This window comes from Triticum urartu, chromosome 7, assembly GCF_003073215.2.
Source record: "Triticum urartu cultivar G1812 chromosome 7, Tu2.1, whole genome shotgun sequence".
NCBI lineage: Eukaryota > Viridiplantae > Streptophyta > Magnoliopsida > Poales > Poaceae > Triticum > Triticum urartu.
The window spans coordinates 192234355-192260374 of record NC_053028.1 but is presented as its reverse complement, the minus strand read 5'-3'; positions in this window follow the sequence as shown (position 1 = coordinate 192260374).

The window sequence follows — 26020 nt, the reverse complement described above, 5'->3', positions numbered from 1 at the left end:
ATCCGTAGCTCCGATTCGTGCGTGTAGCATATCAAAATGTTCGCCTCGGCGAGTACATCATTTCATCTCACTGCATCATTCTCATTTGTGCTCATCTTGATGCCCGAAATGCTGTTGGAAGAGGGCTATGTGATGATAATTTCAGATCTGTTTCAGGAAATGCCCTTTTGTCATTTTTGCCAAGCTTGTTGTTGTTGATCCGTGCATGCTATGATGTTGTTCTTGCCATGTCTAGCTTCTATGCCATGTCTATTTGCTGGGTGTATGCTTAGATCGTCATGCAATTCCTCGTAGTGAGTGCATCGAGCTCGTAAACATGCCTACTCGTTATCTGTTTTGCCATGCTCCAGTTTTTCACTAAGTCTGAATCTGTTTATGTTTTTGCTATGTTCACATGCTTCAATTGTATTTTCTGATCCCTTTTGGCTCATGGTCACTAAGGGACTTTTGTTATATGCTTAGAGTAGCTTCATGCCATGACTTTCTTTGCCATGATATGTTCCTGTAGCATGTAGTTTTCATGCTCTAAACATCGCTTCCTGATGATAAATTCATGACATGCTGTTAATTTCACTAAGTCTGAAACCTGTTATCTTTTGCACTTTTGCCATGCTTGTTTGAACTTGCTAGTGAGTGAATTAGCCGTAGCTCAGTGTTCATATTTTGTCAAGAATCATGAGTGGATCCCTGCCATGTATTTTGTTGTCATGTTGGAGTGCTGTAGCATGTTGTTCTTGATGCATTTAGTAGGCTACTTGCTATTAATCGCAGACCGGTGCCATATTTGTTTTGCTTGCCATTTCCAAACCGTGCATCCGATTCCAGCGATCTTTATATCGATTTCGACCGAAATCACCCCACCTTTCCAGTGGCACTCTTGGATTTCTAAGTTGAGGTCAGGTTCAATCATTCCTTTCCAAATCATGCATATGCATCACATATTGCATCCCGCATATCATACCATGTTTGCATCATGTTGCTTGAGCATTGCACGTGGTTGATTGTATTCCTTTTGCTTGTTGTTCTTGTTTGGGTAGAGCCGGGAGACGAATACGTGAACGAGGACCCCGTTGAGTATGCTTACGAGGATCAAGACAACTCCGAGAACTTTGCAGGCAAGATGACCATACCCTCGAAATCACTTCTATCTTTGCTTGCTAGATGCTCGCTCTTTTGCTATGCCTATGCTATGATACCTACCACTTGCTTATCATGCCTCCCATATTGCCACGTCAAACCTCTAACCCACCTTGTCCTAGCAAACTGTTGTTTGGCTATGTTAGCGCTTTGCTCAGCCCCTCTTATAGCGTTGCTAGTTGCAGGTGAAGTTTGGAGATCGTTCCTTGTTGGAACATTGTTTATTGTTGGGATATCACAATATTATCTTGTTTATCTTAATGCACCTATATACTTGGTAAAGGGTGGAAGGCTCGGCCTTATGCCTGGTGTTTTGTTCCACTCTTGCCGCCCTAGTTTCCGTCATATCGGTGTTATGTTCCCGGATTTTTTGTTCCTTACACGGTTGGGTTATAATGGGAACCCCTTGACAGTTCGCCTTGAATAAAACTCCTCCAGCAATGCCCAACATTGGTTTTACCATTTGCCACCTAGCCTCTTTTTCCCTTGGGTTCCGCGGACTCAAGGGTCATCTTTATTTAAACCCCCGGGCCAGTGCTCCTCTGAGTGTTGGTCCAACCTGTCAGCTGCCGGTGGCCACCAGGGGCAACTCTGGGCTGGCCTACCGGAACCTTGGACAATCCGGTGTGCCTTGAGAACGAGATATGTGCAGCTCCTATCGGGATTTGTCAGCACATTCGGGTGGTGTTGCTGGACTTGTTTTACCATTGTCGAGGATGTCTTGTAACCGGGATGCCGAGTCTGATCGGATTGTCTTGGGAGAAGGAATATCCTTTGTTGACCGTGAGAGCTTGTGATGGGCTAAGTTGGGACTCCCCCGCAGGGATTTGAACTTTCAAAAGCCGTGCCCGTGGTTATGGGCAGATGGGAATTTGTTAATGTCTGGTTGTAGATAACATGAAACTTAACTTAATTAAAATGCACCAACCGCGTGTGTAACCGTGATGGTCTCTTCTCGGCGGAGTCCGGGAAGTGAACACGGTGTTGGAGTAATGTTTGACGTAGGTTGTTCTAGGATCACTTCTTGATCATAGTTGTTCGACCGTGCTTTTGCCTTCTCTTCTCGCTCTCATTTGCGTATGTTAGCCACCATATATGCTAGTCGCTTGCTGCAGCTCCACATCATACCTTTGCCTTACCTATAAGCTTAAATAGTCTTGATCGCGAGGGTGTGAGATTGCTGAGTCCCCGTGACTCACAGATTACTTCCAAAACCAGATGCAGGGTCCGATGATACCGCTCCAGATGATATGACCGAGCTCAAGTGGGAGTTCGATGAAGACTCTCGTCGTTACTACGTGTCTTTCCCAGATGATCAGTAGTGGTGCCCAGTTGGGCGATCGGGGACTTTGTCGCATTTGGGGGTTGATCTTTATTTTGGTTCCATAGTCGGACCTTGAGTGTATTGGATGAATGTAATGACTTATTTATGTATTTGTGTAACGTGGCGAGTGTAAGCCAACTATGTACCTTTCCCCTTTATTTATGTACATGGGTTGTTTGCGAAGATTACCTCACTTGCGACATTGCTTTCAATGCGGTTATGCCTCTAAGTCGTGCTTCGACATGTGGGAGATATAGCCACATCGAGGGTGTTACACAACTTACCGTAGACCGTCTCATTTGTCCGACGATTCTTCGACTCAATAGCTTCCAGTTGAGCCTTCAAGCTCTTGATTTCTTGGGCTTGTCGAGTATTTTTGGCCCTTAGCGCAGTAATGCCATCTACCCTTTGGGTCATGATACGTCTCCAATGTATCTATAATTTATGAAGTATTCATGCTGTTTTATTATCATTATTGGATGTTTTACAATCATTTTATAGCAACTTTATATCATTTTTTGGGACTAACCTATTGACCCAGTGCCCAGTGCTAGTTGCTGTTTTTGCTTGTTTTTTACATCGCAGGAAATCAATATCAAATGGAGTCCAAACACCACGAAAGTTTTTGTGGATTTTTTATGGACCAGAAGACCACCAATGGGCCAGAGCAGCACCTGGGGGGTGCCCCGAGGGGGGCACAACCCACCAGGGCACGCCTGGGTTGTGCCCACCTCGGTGGCCTCCTGCACCCCCTCTTTGCTTATTTTTTGACCTTCACAGATGATTTGAGCAGATATGGGTATATCTACTTAATGAAACACAAGTCTGAAACATTTAAAAAGTTCAAAGAATTTCAGAGTGAAGTTGAGAATCACCGTAACAAGAAAATAAAGTATCTACGATATGATCGTAGAGGCGAATATTTGAGTTACAAGTTTGGCCTTCATTTGAAACAATGTGAAATAGTTTCGCAACTCACACCACCTAGAACACCACAACGTAATGGTGTGTCCGAATGTCGTAACCGTACTTTATTAGATATGGTGCGATCTATGACGTCTCTTACTGAATTACCACTATCGTTTTGGGGTTATGCATTAGAGACAGCTGCATTCACGTTAAATAGGGCACCGTCTAAAAATCCGTTGAGATGACACCGTATGAACTGTGGTTAGCAAGAAACCTAAGCTGTCATTTCTTAAAGTTTGGGGTTGCGATGCTTATGTGAAAAAGTTTCAACCTGATAAGCTCAAACCCAAGTCGGAGAAGTGCGTCTTCATAGGATATGCAGAAGAAACTGTTGGGTACACCTTCTATCATAGACCTGAAGGCAAGATCTTTGTTGCTAAGAGTGGATCCTTTCTAGAGAAGGAGTTTCTCTAGAAAGAAGTGAGTGGGAGGAAAGTAGAACTTGATGAGGTAATTGTACCTTCTCTCAAATTGGAAAGTAGCTCATCACTGAAATCAGTTCCAGTGATGCCTACACCAATTAGTGAGAAAGTTAATGATGATGATCATGAAACTTCAGATCAAGTTACAACCGAACCTCGTAGGTCAAGCAGAGTATGGTCCGCACCAGAGTGGTATGGTAATCCTTTCTATAAGTCATGTTACTAGACCATGACGAACCTACGAACTATGAGGAAGCGACGATGAGCCCAGATTCCGTGAAATGGCTTGAGGCCATGTAATCTGAGATGGGATCCATGTATGAGAACAAAGTATGGACTTTGATTGACTTGCTCGATGATCGGTGAGCCAATGAGAATAAATGATTCTTCAAGAGGAAGATGGACGTTGATAGTAGTGTTACTATCTACAAAGCTTGAATTGTCGCAAAAAGTTTTTGATAAGTTCAAGGTGTTGACTACGATAAGATTTTATCACTCGTAGCGATGCTTAAGTCTGTCCGAATCATGTTAGCAATTGCCACATTTTATGAAATCTGGCAAAAGGATGTCAAAACTACATTCCTTAATGGATTTCTTAAAGAATAGTTGTATATGATGCAACAAGAAGATTTTTTCAATCCTAAAGGTGCTAACAAAGTGTGCAAACTCCAGCGATCCATCTATGGATTGGTGCAAGCATCTCGAAGTTGGAATATACGCTTTGATAAGGTGATTAAAGCATATAGTTTTATACAGACTTGCGGTGAAGCCTGTATTTAGAAGAAAGTGAGTGGGAGCACTATAGCCTTTCTGATAAGTATATGTGAATGACATATTGTGGATCGAAAATGATGTAGAATTTTCTGGAAAGCATAAAGGAGTGTTTGAAAGGAGTTTTTCAAAGAAAGACCTCGGTGAAGCTGCTTACATATTGAGCATCAAGATCTATAGATATAGATCAAGACACTTGATAAGTTTTTTCAATGAGTACATACCTTGACAAGTTTTTTGAAGTAGTTCAAAATGAAACAGTCAAAGAAGGAATTCTTGCTTGTGTTGCAAGGTGTGAAGTTGAGTAAAGACTCAAAAACCCGACCACGGCAGCAAATAGAAAGAGAATGAAAAGTCATTCCCTATGCCTCAGTCATTGGTTCTATAAAGTATGGTATGCTGTGTACCAGACCTATTGTGTACCTCACCATGAGTTTGGCAAGAGGGTACAATAGTGATCTAGGAGTGGATCACTGGACAACGGTTAAAATTATCCATAGTGGAATAAGGACATGTTTCTCGGTTATGGAGGTGACAAAAAGTTTGCCATAAAGGGTTACGTCGATGCAAGCTTTGACACCGATCTGGATGACTCTAAGTCTCAATCTGGATACATATTGAAAGTGGGAGCAATTATCTAGAGTAGCTCCATGCAGAGCATTGTAGACATAGGAAATTTGCAAAATATATACGGCTCTGAATGTCGCAGACCCGTTGACTAAACTTCTCTCACTAGCAAAACATGATCACACCTTAGTACTCTTTGGGTGTTAATCACATAGCGATGTGAACGAGATTATTGACTCTAGTAAACCCTTTGGGTATTAGTCACATGGAGATGTGAACTGATCACATAAAGATGTGAACTATTGGTGTTAAATCACATGACAGTGTGAACTAGATTATTGACTCTAGTGCAAGTGGGAGACTGAAGGAAATATGCCCTAGCGGCAATAATAAAGTTGTTGTTTATATTTCCTTATACCATGAGAAATGTTTATTATTCGTGCTATAATTATATTAGCCAAAAACTTAGTACATGTGTAAATACATAGACAAACGGAGAGTCCCTAGTATGCGTCAACTAGACTAGCTCGATAATCAAAGATGGTTAAGTTTCCTGACCATAGACATGTGTTGTCATTTGATGAATGGGATCACATCATTTGAGAATGATGTGATGGACAAGACCCATCCATTATCTTAGCATAATGATCTTAAGTTTTATTGCTATTGCTTTCTTCATGACTTATACATGTTCCTCTGACTATGAGATTATGCAACTCCCGAATACCGGAGGAACATATTGTGTGCTATCAAACGTCACAACATAACCGGGTGATTATAAAGATGCTCTACGGGTGTCTCCGAAGGTGTTTGTTGGGTTGGCATAGATCAAGATTAGGATTTGTCACTCCGTGTATCGGAGAGGTATCTCTGGGCCCTCTCGGTAATGCACATCACTATAAGCCTTGCAAGCAATGCGACTAATGAGTTAGTTGCAGGATGATGCATTACGAACGAGTAAAGAGACTCGCCAGTAATGAGATTGAACTTGGTATGAGGATACCGACGATCGAATCTCGGGCAAGTAACATACCGATGACAAAGGGAACAACGTATGTTGTTATGCGGTTCGACCGATAAAGATCTTCGTAGAATATGTAGGAGCCAATATGGGCATCCAGGTTCCGCTATTGGTTATTGACCAGAGAGATGTCTCGGTCATGTCTACATAGTTCTCGAACCCGTAGGGTCAGCATGCTTAACGTTCGTTGACGATATAGTATTATATGAGTTATGTATGCTGGTGACCGAATGTTGTTCAGAGTCCCGGATGAGATCACAGACATGACGAGGAACTCCACAATGGTCTGGATATAAAGATTGATATATGGAATAATAGTGTTTGTTCTCCGGAAGGGTTCCGGAATTCACCAGAAGGGGTTCTGGATGTTTCCCGCAATGTTTGGGTACGAGAACACTTTATTTGGGCCAAAGGGGAAAGTCCACAAGGTTTTTTGAAAGTGCAAAAGGAAGTTTTGCGGAGTCTAGGGCTAGATGCTGGGGTCCCTGGCGTATGGGTCGAGATGCCGAGAACCCTGGTGTATGGTCCTGGAGTTCGAGAAGGACTCTTGCCTTTCGGGTGAAACCGACTTTGTGTAGGCTTTTACTCCAAGTTTCAACCCCAAGGCTCAAGATATAAATAGAGGGGCAGGGCTAGCACCCAAGACACATAAAGAAACACCAAGCCGTGTGCCGGCAACCTCGTCCCCTCTAGTTTATCCTCCTTCATAAGTTTCGTAGTGCTTAGGCGAAGCCCTGCGGAGATTGTTCTTCACCAACATCGTCACCACGCCGTCGTGCTGCCGGAACTCATCTACTACTTCGCCCGTCTTGCTGGATCAAGAAGGCGAGGACGTCATCGAGCTGAACGTGTGCTGAACGCGGAGGTGCCGTACGCTCGGTACTTGATCGGAACATATCGTGAAGGTGTACGACTACATCAACCGCGTTGATAAATGCTTCCGCTTTCGGTCTACGAGGGTACATAGACACACTCCCCCTCTCATTTCTATGCATCTCCTAGATAGATCTTACGTGATCGTAGGATTTTTTTGAAATACTGTGTTCCCCAACACCGGGAATTGCATAATCTCATAGTCGAAGGAATATGTATTTGACATGAAGAAAGCAATAGCAGTAAAACTGAACGATCATTATGCTAAGCTAACAGATGGGTCTTGTCCATCACATCATTCTCCTAATGATATGATCCCGTTATCAAATGACAGCACATGTCTATGGTTAGGAAACCTTAACCATCTTTGATCAATGAGCTAGTCTAGTAGAGGCTCACTAGGGACATGGTATTTTTTATGTATTCACACATGCATTTAGGTTTCCAATCAAAACAATTCTAGCATGAATAATAAACCTTTATAATGAATAAGGAAATATAAAATAACAACTTTATTATTGCCTCTAGAGCATATTTCCTTCACGAATCACCTCTCTCTGGGCCATGAGGACACCTTGAGGAACTTGTGTAGCTCGCCATGAGAAACTTTCAAAAGGTTGTACTTGGAGAGGAAGCGCTGGTTGGGATTGTTTGGAAATATGGAGGCTAGGATGTGTGGCTAATCCACACGCCTGGCCCATAAATAAGAAGGAGAGGAGGCTGACGCTTCGATGTTTTGCCATAAAGGGGCTTGCTTCCCTGTAAAAACTCAATTACTGCTACCTCTTGAGCATGCGTTGGTTTTCCCTTGAAGAGGAAAGGGTGATGCAGCAAAGTAGCGTAAGTATTTCCCTCAGTTTTTGAGAACCAAGGTATCAATCTAGTAGGAGATTACACGCAAGTCCCTCGTACCTGCACAAACAAACAAGAACTTCGCAACCAACGCGATAAAGGGGTTGTCAATCCCTTCATGGTCACTTACGAAAGTGAGATCTGATAGAGATAATAAGATAAATATTTTTGGTATTTTTTTGTAAAGATTGGAAAATAAAGATTGCAAAATAAACGGCGATAGAAATAGCAAGTTGATAAGAATATAATATGAGGGAAGATAGACCCGGGGGCCATAGGTTTCACTAGTGGCTTCTCTCAAGATAGCAAATTCTACGGTGGGTGAACAAATTACTATCAAACAATTGATAGAAAAGCGCATAGTTATGAGAATATCTAGGCATGATCATGTGTATAGGCATCACGTCCACGACAAGTAGACCGAAACGATTCTGCATCTACTACTATTACTCCACACATCGACCGCTATCTAGCATTCATCTAGAGTATTAAGTTCATAAGAACAGAGTAACGCATTAGGCAAGATGACATGATGTAGAGGGATAAACTCAAGCAATATGATATAAACCCCATCTTTTTATCCTCGATGGCAACAATATAATACGTGCCTTGCTGCCCCTGCTGTCACTGGGTGTGACAGCCGGATAATTAAGCTACATTGAACCTTTGCTAATGATGCCAGGTCACCCCGGTTACTTTTGATAATCTCGCGTCAGTTCAAAGCCGGTTCAAATTCAAATTTAAATCAAAGTCAAAATTTAAACTTTTTGAAAGTCAAAACCAAAAAGTACAAACTTTGGCAAATAAATCATAAGCAATAATGGTGGAGAAGCTAACATTTTTAAAAGTATTTGAATGCCCTAAAATAAATAAAACATCGACTGAAATAATAACTTAAATGCCTTTTTAATTAATAAAGAATGCAAGGTACTTTACTTTTGTCCCAAACTTTTTGTGACAACATTTAAATTTAAAACTCTAATTTAGGAGTGGGGTTTACTTTTTGTAAAATTATAAACTATTAAATAAGTAAAATAAAATCAGAAAGATAAAGTTAATAAAAAAAGAGAAGAAAAGAACCCCCCCTACCTGGGCCTCGGCCTAGCTGGCCACTGGGCTACGCATGCTGGCCCAACCGGCGCCCACTCCCCCCTCCATATCCCCACCCGAGGGAAAAACCTAACCCAACCACCCTCACCTCCCCACTCATCTCTCTGTTTTCCCCGATCCAGATGGGATCGGGCGCTCTCAGTCGCCCCTCGCCGCTGGATCGCCCCCAATCGCCGTCGCCGACCACCGCTGTCGCACGGGATCGCCATCGCCACCGTCCACTCCGTCGCTGACTCGGCCCCGAGCTCGTCGCCCCATCCCCGTCATCATTCATCGTCGTGCCTGTCTCTCCATCACCGGCTTCCTCGTGCCTCGCCGCTCCCGTACCCCCATAACGCCCGTGAGCCACCGCCTTTCCCTCCTCCCTTCCCCGCGGTCAACACCGCTCGCTCGCCCCGGACCGCTGCTGCATCGATGACGCTGCTCCGCTACGGCCACCACACTCCGCCCCAACCGCGACCACCTCCATCGCACCACACTTGTCCCGCTCTTCCTCCCGCTCACCGTGACCTGGCCTGTGCTTGTGCATGCACCGTGCGCGCGCGGTGCTCGTCGACCATGGCCACTCGCGTCCACTCCTCGCTCAGTGCACGCGCGCCCGCATGGCCGCCCTGCTCCCCGCCTTGGCCGCGCCCTCACCGGGCACTAAACCTGCCTTGGCCACCACTCCCCGGCACCGCTCCTGCCCGTCCGCCACTGCAGGCGCCTGCAGCCGCTACGGCTTGGCTGCTACTGCCTTGGCTACTCCCCTCTTGCTAACGGCCTCGCCGTGACCTTTCCCCACACCGGCGCCGTCGCGGTGCCCCAGCCGTCCCGCGGCGCCCTACCACGCCCCCGCTCCGGCCTCCTGCTAATGCCCGCCTCTGCCGCTCACCTGCGTTCGCCTCCTCTGCGCAGCTCCCCTTGCCCGCGTCGCCCACCGTCCGCCGCGTCGCTCAGGGTCGCGCCCAGCCGCTTCTGCCGTTGGCCGCCGCCGCTGCGTGACGCCCCGCCCGTGCCGCTGCTCCACGCCGGTGCGCCGCCCTGGACCCCCTGCTCCCTGCGGCCACCTTGCCTTGGCCACTGGCGGCCAACCGCGCCGATGGGCTCGCCCGAGCCAGTGCCCGGGCTTGCCCCAGTCAGGCGCCCAGCGCCCGTTACCGCTAGCGCCAGGGCCCGCTAAGACCTCCCTGTGTATGACGAATGGAGCCCATGCCCAGAACGAAAATAAAAAAGATTTAAAAAATAAATAATTAAAATATTAATTAATTAAATAATTAGATTAATCTAATCACTAATTAACCTAATTAACTGTTAGTTAATTAATCAATCAATGACAGTCGGGACCCACATGTTAGTTGACTAGGTCAGCACCCTGTTCACTGCTGACGTCATGCTGACGTCAGCAAGCACTATTCTAGATAATGTTGAATTAAAATAATTAAATAAATGCTAAAAATGATTTAAATCTTTTAAAATTAATATAAAGTAAACCGTAGCTCGGATGGAAAAACTTTGTACATGAAAGTTGCTCAGAACGACGAGACGAATCCGAATGCGCAGCCCGTTCGTCCGCCGCACATCCCTAGCATAGCGAACGCGCAACTTTCCCCCTCCGGTTCATCTGTCCGAAAACGTGAAACACCGGTGATACTTTCCTGGTTGCTTTCCCCGTTCGCCGGTATCACCTCCTACTACGTTAGGGCACACCTAGCACCGTTACTCGTCATGTCATGCATTAATATGCATCTGTTTGCATTGTATTCATTGTTTCTCCCCCCTCTTCTCTCCGGTAGACTACGAGACTGACGCCGCTGCTGGTGCCCTGATCGACTATGTTTTTGACGACTCCTTCTTGCCAGAGCAACCAGGCAAGCCCCCCTTGATCACCAGATATCGCCTATTCTTCTCTCTACTGCTTGTATTAGAGTAGTGTACCATGTTACTGTTTTCCGTTAATCCTATTCTGTTGCATAGCCTGTCATTGTTGCTACAGTTGTTGATACCTTACCTGCATTCCTAAATGCTTAGTATAGGATGCTAGTTTATCATCAGTGGCCCTACATTCTTGTATGACTGCCGTGCTAAACTATCGGGCCGTGATCACTAGGGAGGTGATCACGGGTATATACCTATATACATATACATGATACATGTGATGACTAATGACGGGTCAGCTCATAGAGTACCCGCGAGTTATTCACAGATTGGGGGATGAAAGGACCTTTGTCCCGACGGCCCTCTGGGTGGATCTTTGTGGCGGAGCGACAGAGCAGGTTGAGACCACCCAGGAGAGAGGTGGGCTTGGCCCTGGTCGACGTTCATTGTTACTTCAAGATAACACGCTTAACGAGATCTTGGTATTTGATCTGAGTCTGGCCACTGACCTATACGCACTAACCAACTACGCGGGAACAGTTATGGGCACTCGACGTCGTGGTATCAGCTGAAGCCTTCGCGACGTCAGCGACTGAGCGGGCGCGCCGGGTTGGACTGCGTAACACAACTTCTTTTGTAATGGAGGTTGCTAGGTCTGCTCACCGGCCGCGTACGGAACGTGCATATGTGCAATGGGCGATGGGCCCAGACCCCTGCGCGCTTAGGATTTAGACTAGCGTGCTGACCACTCTGTTGTGCCTAGGTGGGGCGGCGGCGTGTTGATCTTCCGAGGCCGGGCATGACCTAGGAAAGTGTGTCCGACCAAAGGGGATCGAGCGTGTTGGGAACTGTGGTGCACCCCTGCAGGGAAGTTTATCTATTCGAATAGCCGTGTCCCTCGGTAAAAGGACGACCCGGAGTTGTACCTTGACCTTATGACAACTAGAACCGGATACTTAATAAAACACACCCTTTCAAGTGCCAGATACAACCCGGTGATCGCTCTCTCACAGGGCGATGAGGAGAGGATCGCCGGGTAGGATTATGCTATGTGATGATACTTGGTGAACTTACCATCTATTCTCTTCTACTGTTTCAAGATGGAGGCTGCCAAAAGCGTAGTCTTCGATAGGACTAGCTACCCCCCTCTTATTCTGGCATTCTGCATTTCAGTCCACATATACTACCCCTTCCATTAATACCAATGCATATGTACCGTAGCTCCTTGCTTGCGAGTACTTTGGATGAGTACTCATGCTTGCTTTTCTCCCCCTTTTCCCCTTTCTATACCCGGTTGTTGTGACCAGACGTTGGAGTCCAGGAGCCAGACGCCACCGTCGACGACGACTCCTACTACACTGGAGGTGCCTACTGCTACGTGCAGGCCGCTGACGACGACCTGGAGTAGTTTAGGAGGATCCCAGGCAGGAGGCCTGCGCCTCTTTCGATATGTATCCCAGTTTATGCTAGCCATCTTATGGAAACTTGTTTAACTTATGTCTGTACTCAGATATTGTTGCTTCCGTTGACTTGTCTATGATCGAGCTCTTGTATTTGAGCCCTCGAGGCCCCTGGCTTGTAATATCATGCTTGTATGACTTATTTTATTTGTAGAGTTGTGTTGTGATATCATCCCGTGAGTCCCTAATCTTGATCGTACACGTTGGCGTGTATGATTGAATCGGGGGCGTTGTCGGTGTCAAAACCGGTGGATCTTGCGTAGGGGGTCCCGAACTGTGCGTCTAAGGCGGATGGTAACAGGAGGCAGGGGACACGATGTTTTACCCAGGTTCGGGCCCTCTTGATGGAGGTAAAACCCGACGTCCTGCTTGATTTATTCTTGATGATATGAGTATTACAAGAGTTGATCTACCACGAGATCGGAGAGGCTAAACCCTAGAAGCTAGCCTATGGTATAATTGTATGTTGTCCTATGGACTAAAACCCTCCGGTTTATATAGACACTAGAGGGGGCTAGGGTTACACAAGGTCGGTTACAAAGGAGGAGATATACATATCCGTATTGCCTAGCTTGCCTTCCACACCAAGTAGAGTCCCATCCGGACACAAGACGAAGTCTTCAATCTTGTATCTTCATAGTCTAACAGTCCATCCAAAGGATATAGTCCGGCTGTCCGGAGACCCCCTAATCCAGGACTCCCTCAGTAGCCCCTGAACCAGGCTTCAATGACGACGAGTCCGGCGCGTAGTATTGTCTTCGGCATTGCAAGGCGGGTTCCTCCTCCGAATATACCACAGAAGAATTTGAATACAAGGATAGTGTCCGACCCTATAAAGTAAGTTCCACGTACCACCGTAGAGAGAGTAATATTTCCACAAATCTAATCTGCTAACACGTGTTGGCAACATGACATTATGCCATGGCCCGGTGATTATTCGAACCGTTTCCTTTAACTAGCCCCGCACATAACGCGAGGCAGTTTCTTGACACGTCTTTTCAAAGCAGAGATTGTGTCCCCCTTATTACGGGATTTTCATCAATACGGGCGTGGGTAACCCTCTTGATATTAGGCAAGTCCCAAACGGCCACGAGGAGGACGCTTGATATTCACCCTCTTTATAAAGGGTCAAGGTTTTTTACTTTTTTCCTCCCGTGCTCAATCGAATCCTTCCCCCGCCTCGAGTTCTAACACCCAAAACCCAGGTTAGGTGCTTCGGACCTTCAATTATGTCCGGATCCAGCCTCCAGGGCTGGTGGATGCCCTCCTCCGTCACGGAAGAGGATATCAAGAAGTTGAGGGAGGCAAGATACTTGACCGCCGAAGTCTCGCATCGGCTGCCCGCCCGAGGGCAGGTCGTCCCTACTCCCGAACCCAACGAAGACGTCGTGTTCATCTCCCACTTCCTCCAAGGACTAGGCCTCACTCTGGATCCCTTCATAAGGGGTTTGATGTTCTATTATGGGCTTGATTTCCATGATCTAGCTCCAGATTCCTTTTGTTGGGTTTCGTAGCAATTTCAAAAAATTTCCTACGCACACGTAAGATCATGGTGATGCATAGCAACGAGAGGGGAGAGTGTGATCTACGTACCCTTGTAGATCGACAACGGAAGCGTTAGCACAACGTGGTTGATATAGTCGTACGTCTTCACGGCCCGACCGATCAAGCACCGAAACTACGGCACCTCCGAGTTCTAGCACACATTCAGCTCGATGACGATCCCCGGACTCCGATCCAGCAAATTGTCGGGGAAGAGTTCCGTCAGCACGACGGCGTCGTGACGATCTTGATGTACTACCGTTGCAGGGCTTCGCCTAAGCACCGCTACAATATTATCAAGGACTATGGTGGAAGGGGGCACCGCACATGGCTAAGAATATGATCACGTGGATCAACTTGTGTGTCTAGGGGTGCCCCCTGCCTCCGTATATAAAGGATCAAAGGGGGGGTGCGGCCGGCCAGGGAAGGCGCGCCAGGAGGAGTCCTACTCCCTCCGGGAGTAGGATTCCCCCCCCCCTTTCCTAGTTGGAATAGGATTCGGGAGGGGGGAAAGAGGAGAGAGAGAAGGAAGGGGGGCGCCGGCCCCCTCTCCTTGTACTATTCGGACTAGGGGGGGAGGGGTGCGCGGCCCAGCCCTGGCCACCTCTCCTCTCTTCCACTAAAGCCCACTAAGGCCCATATACCTCCCGGGGGGTTCTGGTAACCTCCCGGTACTCCGGTAAAATCCCGGTTTCACCCGAAACACTTCCGATATCCAAATATAGGCTTCCAATATATCAATCTTTATGTCTCGACCAATTCGAGACTCCTCGTCATGTCCGTGATCACATCCGGGACTCCGAACAAACTTCGGTACATCAAAACTCATAAACTCATAATATAACTGTCATCGAAACCTTAAGCGTGCGGACCCTACGGATTCGAGAACAATGTAGACATGACCGAGACACGTCTCCGGTCAATAACCAATAGCGGAACCTGGATGCTCATATTGGCTCCTACATATTCTACGAAGATCTTTTATCGGTTAGACCGCATAACAACATACGTTGTTCCTTTTGTCATCGGTATGTTACTTGCCCGAGATTCGATCGTCGGTATCTCAATACCTAGTTCAATCTCGTTACCGGCAAGTCTCTTTACTCGTTCCGTAATACATCATCTCACAACTAACTCATTAGTTGCAATGCTTGCAAGGCTTATGTGATGTGCATTACCGAGAGGGCCCAGAGATACCTCTCCAACAATCGGAGTGACAAATCCTAATCTCGAAATACGCCAACCCAACATGTCCCTTTGGAGACACCTGTAGAGCACCTTTATAATCACCCATTTACGTTGTGACGTTTGGTAGCACACAAAGTGTTCCTCTGGCAAACGGGAGTTGCATAATCTCATAGTCATAGGAACATGTATAAGTCATGAAGAAAGCAATAGCAACATACTAAATGATCGGGTGCTAAGCTAACGGAATGGGTCATGTCAATCAGATCATCCACCTAATGATGTGATCCCGTTAATCAAATAACAACTCTTTGTCTATGGTTAGGAAACATAACCATCTTTGATCAACGAGCTACTCTAGTAGAGGCATACTAGTGACACTCTGTTTGTCTATGTATTCACACATGTATTATGTTTCCGGTTAATACAATTCTAGCATGAATAATAAACATTTATCATGATATAAGGAAATAAGTAATAACTTTATTATTGCCTCTAGGGCATATTTCCTTCAGTCTCCCACTTGCACTAGAGTCAACAATCTAGATTACACAGTAATGATTCTAACACCCATGGAGCCTTGGTGTTGATCATGTTTTGCTCGTGGAAGAGGCTTAGTCAACGGGTCTGCTACATTCAGATCTGTATGTATCTTGCAAATCTCTATGTCTCCCACCTGGACTAGATCCCAGATGGAATTGAAGCGTCTCTTGATGTGCTTGGTTCTCTTGTGAAATCTGGATTCCTTTGCCAAGGCAATTGCACCAGTATTGTCACAAAAGATTTTCATTGGACCCGATGCACTAGGTATGACACCTAGATCGGATATGAACTCCTTCATCCAGACTCCTTCATTTGCTGCTTCCGAAGCAGCTATGTATTCCGCTTCACACGTAGATCCTGCCATGACGCTTTGTTTAGAACTGCACCAACTGACAGCTCCACCATTTAATCTAAACACGTATCCGGTTTGCGATTTAGCATTGTCTGGATCAGTGTCAAAGCTTGCATCGACGTAACCATTTATGATTAGCTCTTTGTCACCTCCATAAACGAGAAACATATCCTTAGTCCTTTTCAGGTATTTCAGGATGTTCTTGACCGCTGTCCAGTGATCCACTCCTGGATTACTTTGGTACCTCCCTGCTAGACTTATAGCAAGGCACACATCAGGTCTGGTACACAGCATTGCATATATGATAGAGCCTATGGCTGAAGCATAGGGAACATCTTTCATTTTCTCTCTATCTTCTGCAGTGGTCGGGCATTGAGTCTGACTCAACTTCACACCTTGTAACACAGGCAAGAACCCTTTCTTTGCTTGATCCATTTTGAACTTCTTCAAAACTTTGTCAAGGTATGTGCTTTGTGAAAGTCCAATTAAGCGTCTTGATCTATCTCTATAGATCTTTATGCCTAATATGTAAGCAGCTTCACCGAGGTCTTTCATTGAAAAACTCTTATTCAAGTATCCCTTTATGCTATCCAGAAATTCTATATCATTTCCAATTAGTAATATGTCATCCACATATAATATCAGAAATGCTACAGAGCTCCCACTCACTTTCTTGTAAATACAGGCTTCTCCAAAAGTCTGTATAAAACCAAATGCCTTGATCACACTATCAAAGCGTTTATTCCAACTCCGAGAGGCTTGCACCAGTCCATAAATGGATCGCTGGAGCTTGCACACTTTGTTAGCTCCCTTTGGATCGACAAAACCTTCTGGTTGCATCATATACAACTCTTCTTCCAGAAATCCATTCAGGAATGCAGTTTTGACATCCATCTGCCAAATTTAATAATCATAAAATGCGGCAATTGCTAACATGATTCGGACAGACTTAAGCATCGCTATGGGTGAGAAGGTCTCATCGTAGTCAACCCCTTGAACTTGCCGAAAACCTTTTGCGACAAGTCGAGCTTTGTAGACAGTAATATTACCGTCAGCGTCAGTCTTCTTCTTGAAGATCCATTTATTCTCAATTGCTTGCCGATCATTGGGCAAGTCAACCAAAGTCCATACTTGGTTCTCATACATGGATCCCATCTCAGATTTCATGGCTTCAAGCCATTTTGCAGAATCTGGGATCACCATCGCTTCTTCATAGTTCATAGGTTCATCATGATCTAGTAGCATGACTTCCAGAACAGGATTACCGTACCACCCTGGCGCGGATCTCACTCTGGTTGATCTACGAGGTTCAGTAGTATCTTGTTCTGAAGTTTCATGATCATTATCATTAGCTTCCTCACTAATTGGTGTAGGTGTCACAGAAACAGGTTTCTGTGATGTACTACTTTCCAATAAGGGATTAGGTACAGTTACCTCGTCAAATTCTACTTTCCTCCCACTCACTTCTTTCGAGAGAAACTCCTTCTCCAGAAAGTTTCCGAATTTAGCAACAAAAGTCTTGCCTTTGGATCTGTGATAGAAGGTGTATCCAGTAGTTTCCTTTGGATATCCTATGAAGACACATTTCTCCGATTTGGGTTCGAGCTTATCAGGTTGAAGCTTTTTCACATAAGCATCGCAGCCCCAAACTTTCAGAAACGACAACTTTGGTTTCTTTCCAAACCACAGTTCATAAGGCGTCGTCTCAACAGATTTTGATGGTGCCCTATTTAACGTGAATGCAGCCGTCTCTAGAGCGTATCCCCAAAACGATAGCGGTAAATCAGTAAGAGACATCATAGATCATACCATATCTAGTAAAGTACGATTACGACGTTCGGACACACCATTATGCTGTGGTGTTCCGGGTGGCGTGAGTTGTGAAACTATACCACATTGTTTCAAATGTACACCAAACTCGTAACTCAAATATTCTCCTCCATGATCAGATCGTAGGAATTTTATTTTCTTGTTACGATGATTTTCAACTTCACTCTGAAATTCTTTGAACTTTTCAAACGTTTCAGACTTGTGTTTCATTAAGTAGATATACCCATATCTGCTTAAGTCATCTGTGAAGGTGAGAAAATAACGATATCCGCCACGAGCCTCAACATTCATCGGACCACATACATCTGTATGTATGATTTCTAACAAATCTGTTGCTCTCTCCATAGTACCGGAGAACGGTGTTTTTGTCATCTTACCCATAAGGCACAGTTCGCAAGTACCAAGTAATTCATAATCAAGTGGTTCCAAAAGCCCATCAGTATGGAGTTTCTTCATGCGCTTTATACCGATATGACCTAAACGGCAGTGCCACAAATAAGTTGCACTATCATTATCAACTCTGCATCTTTTGGTTTCAACACTATGAATATGTGTGTCACTACTATCGAGATTTAATAAGAATAGACCACTCTTTAAGGGTGCATGACCATAAAAGATATTACTCATGCAAATAGAACAACCATTATTCTCTGATTTAAATGAATAACCGTCTCGCATCAAACAAGATCCAGATATAATGTTCATGCTTAACGCTGGCACCAAATAACAACTATTTAGGTATAATATTAATCCCGAAGGTAGATGTAGAGGTAGCGTGCCGACTGCGATCACATCGACTTTGGAACTGTTTCCCACGCGCATCGTCACCTCGTCCTTAGCCAATCTTCGCTTAATCCGTAGTCCCTGTTTCAAGTTGCAAATATTAGCAACAGAACCAGTATCAAATACCCAGGTGCTACTGCGAGCATTAATAAGGTACACATCAATAACATGTATATCACATATACCTTTGTTCACCTTGCCATCCTTCTTATCCGCCAAATACTTGAGGCAGTTCCGCTTCCAGTGACCAGTCTGCTTGCAGTAGAAGCACTCAGTTTCAGGATTAGGTCCAGTTTGGGTTTCTTCTCTTGAGCAGCAACTTGCTTGCTGTTCTTTTTGAAGTTCCCCTTCTTCTTCCCTTTGCCCTTTTTCTTGAAACTAGTGGTCTTGTTGACCATCAACACTTGATGCTCCTTCTTGATTTCTACCTCCGCAACTTTCAGCATTGCGAAGAGCTCGGGAATAGCCTTATTCATCCCTTGCATATTATAGTTCATCACAAAGCTCTTGTAGCTTGGTGGCAGTGATTGGAGAATTCTTTCAATGACGCAATCATCTGGAAGATTAACTCCCAATTGAATCAAGTGATTATTATACCCAGACATTTTGAGTATATGCTCACTGACAAAACTGTTCTCCTCCATCTTGCAGCTATAGAACTTATTGGAGAATTCATATCTCTCAATCCGGGCATTTGCTTGAAATATTAACTTCAACTCCTGGAACATCTCATATGCTCCATGACGTTCAAAACATCGTTGAAGTCCCGATTCTAAGCCGTAAAGCATGGCACACTGAACTATCGAGTAGTCATCAGCTTTGCTCTGCCAGACGTTCATAATATCTGGTGTTGCTCCAGCAGCAGGCCTGGCACCCAGCGGTGCTTCTAGGACGTAATTCTTCTGTACAGCAATGAGGATAATCCTCAAGTTACGGACCCAGTCCGTGTAATTGCTACCATCATCTTTCAACTTTGCTTTCTCAAGGAACGCATTAAAATTCAACGGAACAACAGCACGGGCCATCTATCTACAATCAAACATAAATAAGCAAGATACTATCAGGTACTAAGTTCATGATAAATTTAGGTTCAATTAATCATATTACTTAAGAACTCCCACTTAGATAGACATCCCTCTAATCCTCTAAGTGATTACGTGATCCAAATCAACTAAACCATGTCCGATCATCATGTGAGATGGAGTAGTTTCATTGGTGAACATCGCTATGTTGATCATATCTGCTATATGATTCACGCTCGACCTTTCGGTCTCCGTGTTCCAAGGCCATATCTGTATATGCTTGGCTCGTCAAGTATAACCTGAATATTCCGCGCGTGCAACTGTTTTGCACCCGTTGTATTTGAACGTAGAGCCTATCACACCCGATCATCACGTGGTGTCTCAGCACGAAGAACTTTCGCAACGGTGCATACTCAGGGAGAACACTTCTTGATAATTAGTGAGAGATCATCTTATAATGCTACCGTCAATCAAAGCAAGCTAAGATGCATAAAATATAAACATCACATGTCATCAATATAAGTGATATGATATGGCCATCATCATCTTGTGCTTGTGATCTCCATCTTTGAAGCACCGTCGTGATCACCATCATCACCGGCGTGACACCTTGATCTCCATCGTAGCATCGTTGTCGTCTCACCAATCTTATGCCTCCACGACTATCGCTACCGCTTAGTGATAAAGTAAAGCATTACAGCGCGATTGCATTGCATACAATAAAGCGACAACCATATGGCTCATGCCAGTTGCCGATAACTCGGTTACAAAACATGATCATCTCATACAATAAAATTTAGCATCATGTCTTGACCATATCACATCACAACATGCCCTGCAAAAACAAGTTAGACGTCCTCTACTTTGTTGTTGCATGTTTTACGTGGCTGCTACGGGCTTAAGCAAGAACCAATCTTACCTACGCATCAAAACCACAACGATAGTTTTTCAAGTTGGTGCTGTTTTAACCTTCGCAAGGACCGGGCGTAGCCACACTCGGTTCGACTAAAGTTGGAGAAACTGTCACCCGCTAGCCACCTTTGTGCAAAGCACGTCGGGAGAACCGGTCTCGCGTAAGCGTACGCGTAATGTCGGTCCGGGCCGCTTCGTCCAACAATACCGCCGAACCAAAGTATGACATGCTGGTAAGCAGTATGACTTATATCGCCCACAACTCACTTGTGTTCTACTCGTGCATATAACATCAACATATAAAACCTGGCTCTGATACCACTGTTGGGTTTCGTAGTAATTTCAAAAAAATTCCTACGCACACGCAAGATCATGGTGATGCATAGCAACGAGAGGGAAGAGTGTGATCTATGTACCCTTGTAGATCGACAACGGAAGCGTTAGCATAACGTGGTTGATGTAGTCGTACGTCTTCACGGCCCGACCGATCAAGCACTGAAACTACGGCACCTCGGAGTTCTAGCACATGTTCAGCTCGATGACGATCCCCGGACTCCGATCCAGCAAAGTGTCGGGGAAGAGTTTCGTCAGCACGACGGCGTGGTGACGATCTTGATGTACTACCGTCGCAGGGCTTCGCCTAAGCACCGCTACAATATTATCGAGGACTATGGTGGAAGGGGGCACCGCACACGGCTAAGAATATGATCACGTGGATCAACTTGTGTGTCTAGGGGTGCCCCCTGCCTCCGTATATAAAGGATCAAAGGGGGGGTGCGGCCGGCCAGGGAGGGCGCGCCAGGAGGAGTCCTACTCCCTCTGGGAGTAGGATTCCCCCCTTTCCTAGTTGGAATAGGATTCGGGAGGGGGGAAAGAGGAGAGAGAGAAGGAAGGGGGGCGCCGCCCCCTTTCCTTGTCCTATTCGGACTAGGGGGGGGAGGGGCGCGCGGCCCAGCCCTGGCCACCTCTCCTCTCTTCCACTAAAGCCCACTAAGGCCCATATACCTCCCGGGGGGTTCCGGTAACCTCCCAGTACTCCGGTAAAATCCCGATTTCACCCAGAACACTTCCGATATCCAAATATAGGCTTCCAATATATCAATCTTTATGTCTCGACCAATTCGAGACTCCTCGTCATGTCCGTGATCACATCCGGGACTCCGAACAAACTTCGGTACATCAAAACTCATAAACTCATAATATAACTGTCATCGAAACCTTAAGCGTGCGGACCCTACAGGTTCAAGAACAATGTAGACATGACCGAGACACGTCTCCGGTCAATAACCAATAGCGGAACCTGGATGCTCATATTGGCTCCTACATATTCTACAAAGATCTTTTATCGGTCAGACCACATAACAACATACGTTGTTCCTTTTGTCATCGGTATGTTACTTGCCCGAGATTCAATCGTCGGTATCTCAATACCTAGTTCAATCTCGTTACTGGCAAGTCTCTTTACTCATTCCGTAATAAATCATCTCACAACTAACTCATTAGTTTCAATGCTTGCAAGGCTTATGTGATGTGCATTACCGAGAGGGCCCAGAGATACCTCTTCGACAATCGGAGTGACAAATCCTAATCTGGAAATACGCCAACCCAACATGTACCTTTGGAGACACCTATAGAGCACCTTTATAATCACCCATTTACGTTGTGACGTTTGTAGCACACAAAGTGTTCCTCCGGCAAACGGGAGTTGCATAATCTCATAGTCATAGGAACATGTATAAGTCATGAAGAAAGCAATAGCAACATACTAAACGATCGGGTGCTAAGCTAACGGAATGGGTCATGTCAATCACATCATTCACCTAATGATGTGATCCCGTTAATCAAATAACAACTCTTTGTCTATGGTTAGGAAACATAACCATGTTTGATCAACGAGCTAGTCTAGTAGAGGCATACTAGTGACACTCTGTTTGTCTATGTATTCACACATGTATTATGTTTCCGGTTAATACAATTCTAGCATGAATAATAAACATTTATCATGATATAAGGAAATAAGTAATAACTTTATTATTGCCTCTAGGGCATATTTCCTTCACATTTCTCCACATCTCGGCATTTATTGTCGTATGTGAGGCCTTCCTCCGCATTACCCCTCACTTTGGCCTGTGGCTCAAGACCTTTGATGTGAAGCCGAAGACAGTCGAGGGGCAGTATGCAGCGTGCGGAGGTGCATTAATAAGCAAGATTGCTGGAGCTCCGTGGCCAAAAGGTTCCTTTCCAGAGGTGTCCAGATTATGGCAAAGGGAGTGGTTCTACATCACCGCTCCCAGAAGTGCCAAGTGGGTAGCTCCCCCCGCCTTTTGCTCGGGCCCTCCACCACAACTGATGTCATGGATCAACAGGGGGCTGAGCTGGGGTCCAGCCAAGGATGTGCCCATACTGCAGAGCCGCATCCGAGATCTCTTCGAGGGAGATTTTAGTTTGGTTATGGTAGTGCAAGTCATGCTGGTTCGTCAAGTCCAGCCTTGCAAACGCCGGCCCCTCCGTTTATGGGAATTCAACCCAGAAGAACCGCGCGCTATTTAGAATTTCCTCGGCCTGATGCACGAGGAGATGTACAAGTCATTCTTCGGACCCCAGATAGAGTGTCCGGACACCTCCGAGGATGTGGGCCTGAGCAGCAATTGCACCGCGGCCCAAGTAAGTAACCCTCTAGCCGAACACACTGTCTTTCTTTCATCATGACATCATTCTGAAGGATCGCTCTTTGACCAGGACTGGATAGCAAAGGCGAAGATGATCCAATGTTTGGCTCCCCTTCCTGAAGGCTTGGACAATCCGGTGCTGGAAAAGATGCTCGAGCCAGCACCTTGCCTGGTGCCCGCAAAGGAATATGAAGGGGGGAATAAAGAGGGCCAAAGCGGGCCTCCACCGCTATCTGTTCCAACCGAGGGAACGAGCGCCTCCGTGAGGGAGGATAGCCAAGAGAAGGAGTCTGACATTCCTTCGCCCCGAGGGAGGAAGAGGACTACCTCTTATGATCCAGAAACCAAGGTTTCCAAACGGTAGAAGAAAACTCCACCAGAGGGTCCCGTCTCGGAGGGTGCTTTTGCCGCACAAAGTTCGTGCGGGGATCAGCCCTCTAACGAGTCATAAGTGATCAAAATTTACTTAATAGTAGAGATATTCTACCTTATTTCCGAGGAAAATAACCGAAGCGTTTATCTTGCAGTTTGGATCTTAGCCCTTCTCAACAAAGCTCGTCTTCAGGGGACCTTCTTCCGGAGATGATGGAGAGCGAAACGCCTCCCCCGGACTCCCCCGCTCAAGAAGCGGGCGACCTTGAAGTGTCGTCACGGAGGGCCTCTCCGGATCCGGTGAGGCCAGAAGATAATCCTATAGGCACCCGAAGTCCCCAGCATCCGGCTCTTGAAGAGGGCAGACAAAAGAGTCCGGTGCCGTCTGGTGTGCGGTCGGACATACTAAGGGATCTGCTGAAGCGAGCGACCATCTCGGAAGAACACTGCGCGTTGATGGGTACGGTGATGGAAAGGATTTCGTCCGCCGAAAGTGGGTTGCATGACGCCTTTATGAGTCTACTAACGGACTTTGAGGTACGTAAAATGATATACCTTTGTGATAGTACCACACATTTTTAGGTGTGCCCTGTGTAGATAGTAGCCCCTGAGACTCTGGTTGTCACCGAGAACGGTGGCAAACAGAGGATCGTAGTCCCAGGTAATAACCATACCGCCTTTATGTGCAGGTAGTGGAGGCTCCGGTGGCTAGCCGGACTCATGAGTTTGCCGAACTAAAGCGGCAACTAGATGCGGCGGATGCCGACATCGAGCTTGTTAACAAGCGGCTTGACGAGGCACAGGGTAAGTGATATTTTCTGATGAATGTCACATAGTAAGAGCAGCTTGATGCCAATATCTTTAATATGTTGTGACTGTAGATGGAGCTGCCACCGTGGAGACCCTTCGGGCGGAACTTGCCCGAGCCGAAGAACAAGCAAGGAGTAGTAATGCGGCTGCTTTGAAGGCGGCCAGAGAGTTAAGAGCCGAGAAGGCCACGCATTGCGAGAGAAAAGAGAAAATGGCCAATATGGTTGTAAAGTTAAAAGACACTGCCGACCATTGCCAGTTCGTTGAGGAAGAAAACCGAGCGAAGGTGACGGACCTTGAAAAGGCCACGATGGCGACCAAAGACACCCATTCTGCCATGAGAGCGAAGAAGGAGGAGCTGCGTGAAGCCTGTGACATTGTGGATGGGAAGCCCTTTTTGCTGCGGAGGAAGTTCGGAGACCCACGGTATGCCCCTCTGGATCGGCTGTGGAGTTCGGTAGACGCATATCTGGACTTGGCGGCGAGCGCTGTCGATGCGGCCGAATACTTCCGAGACCAAACAGATCGGGAAGTGGACAAGCTGTTCTGGTCGCAGTTTAACGTTCCAGAGCGTCCGCTTCCATTGACCGATCAGCTAGCCGAATGGGCCGAACTCAATAGATTGTCTGGACTCGCCATGAGGTCTGTCGTGGATCAGCTATGGCCGGAAAGGCCAAAGCCGAACAGTTATTTTAGCCTGGTGCAGCAGTTCCTTGGTGTGTGTCGCGCATCAATGCGATGAAGAGGTCGGCGTGCATAGAAGGCTCGCGGATGGCCCTTGCCCGTGTCAAAGCATACTGGGCGGAGATGGATGCTACCACTGTCGTGGCGCAGGGTTTGGCCATAGGCCGAGTGGCTGCCGAGCACTATTTTGAAGAAGTTCTTGAGGGTGCTCGTTTGATAGAGGCCCAGTGCTCGAAGAATATTATGTTTGGGTAACATGTATTCCCATTGTAAAAACAATGTTTTATTAATTTTATCAAGGCTGTATTTATACTTTTGCCCGAAAGTATTGTGATGCCTCCTGTGCGGCCGTTTTATGTATACATGTATATAACTTGAAAGATTGCAGTCGTCGGCTTCAGCCCCCACGCATATAATGCGGGGGTGTTCGCAGAAGACGCGTATTCACACTTAATCCAACGTCTTGGTCCTAATAAGGAGGTGATAGCACAGCGAACTAGGCAACTGGACTATAATGCTTTAACACTTTCACTTAGCCATAGGAGTTTGACAGTGGGGCTACTATATAGCCCCTGGTGGCTCCGCACTCACCCGAGTTCGGGGTGCGTACATGCCCGGCTGGGAAATGGCCCTTCATTAAAGCAGAGGAATTCTAGGATTCCGATAGGTCATCGAGTGGTTGACCAGTCTCGCGCTATATCATGACAGTCAGTTTTCGGCTTTCTCTACTGAGGTGCTCGTCCGGATGAACCAGGGCACAATCGCAGTAGTTCTCCTGGTGCCGCCTTAGCCAATAGAGCGGAACGTAAGGCAGCAAAACACAGGAGCCGGGCAAACCCAACATTTGACCCAAGACATGATTCGGAGCTGATGCATATAAGGCCAAACTCGCGACGCCGAACACTCCCTAAGGTATTCGGTCTTTATGGTGTAAACCGGGCCTAAACAGTGCC